The sequence below is a fragment of the Octopus bimaculoides genome, chromosome 7 (genome assembly GCF_001194135.2).
Source record: "Octopus bimaculoides isolate UCB-OBI-ISO-001 chromosome 7, ASM119413v2, whole genome shotgun sequence".
Classification (NCBI taxonomy): Eukaryota; Metazoa; Mollusca; class Cephalopoda; order Octopoda; family Octopodidae; genus Octopus; species Octopus bimaculoides.
This window is the reverse complement of record NC_068987.1, coordinates 206,973-208,270: the sequence shown is the minus strand read 5'-3', so window position 1 is coordinate 208,270 and position 1,298 is coordinate 206,973.

Genomic DNA, 1,298 nt, shown 5'->3' with positions numbered 1-1,298 from the left:
GCGCGTCCGCGCTAGCTAGTCGTGAGTGGTCGATCCTAACCCTAACCCTATCCCTAACCCTGTCCCTAACCCTGTCCCTAACCCTAACCCTGTCCCTAACCCCAACCCTGTCCCCTATCCCTAACCCTGTCCCTAACCCCAACCCTGTCCCCTCACCCTGTCCCTAACCCTAACCCTATCCCTAACCCTATCCCTAACCCGCGTGTGCAAATGAATACGTGTTTAGGGTTAGGGTTAGGATCGACCACTCACGACTGCGCGTTCGGGACCGCGCTGCTTTAGTAGTACGCGAATTTGTCATTCATTAATTTCTGAAAAATTTTGCGTAAATGCTACAGGTTTAATCATTTTCAGTCAATCATCAAACCGCGCGTTCGTCACAGTAACGAGGAGGAGGGGGTACCTGTATGCAATAACATTAAACTCGCTACTGTAAACGGGGGAAAACATTTAAAACATTGGCGAGCAAATTAAATATGTAAAAGCTACGAGCAAACCAACAGGAGTTGCTAAAAATAAGTAAAAACTTTGCTTAAAGTAGGCTTTTATTAGTTTAAAAAATTCAAGAACGAAAGTTTGTCATACACTCTAGGAGTTAATAAATTCAATTATCTTTCTCATATCATCTCCACATAAATTCAAAGATTAGAGTCAACCATGGAACGGCGTTTGTTTCCACACTTCAAACATGCCCAGACACTCAATTTGGAGATTTTACATTTTGTGGGCATGCACAGCATCTTTGGTTACTATGGAGACCGTTCTTCGCTATCAGCTAACAGAACTTCTCGTTGATGTGTAAAATACTCGCTTCTGATTGGCTAAAATACCAAAATTTTGCAAATTTTAAAGGCTAATAAGCTTTTAGTTATGAATTTATAGGGAAACTGAATTTCATTTTCATAATTAGTGTAGAAAAGTTAATCCGTTACCAACTTTGAATGCATTTGGAACAAAATTGTAGACAGTGACGATAAGCACTGGGTCTGCCTTGAAGAATTTCAGTCGAATGAATTGACCCCAGGACGTTTTTTCTTTAAGATTGGTACTTATTTCGTCGATCCCTTTTGCCGGTGCCCTAAGTTATAGGACCAGACGTATCAAGTTGTCAAGCAGTGGTGTGGGAGCAACACAAAAGGCGTGTATATGACGGGGTTCTTTCAGTTTCTATCTACCAAATTCACTCAGGGCTTTGATCAGTCTGAGGCTACAGCAGAAGGCAGTGAGACTGAACCATGTGGTTGGGAGGCAAGCTTCTTTATTTCTTTTAGAATTGCCAGAAAGGGACACTACAACAC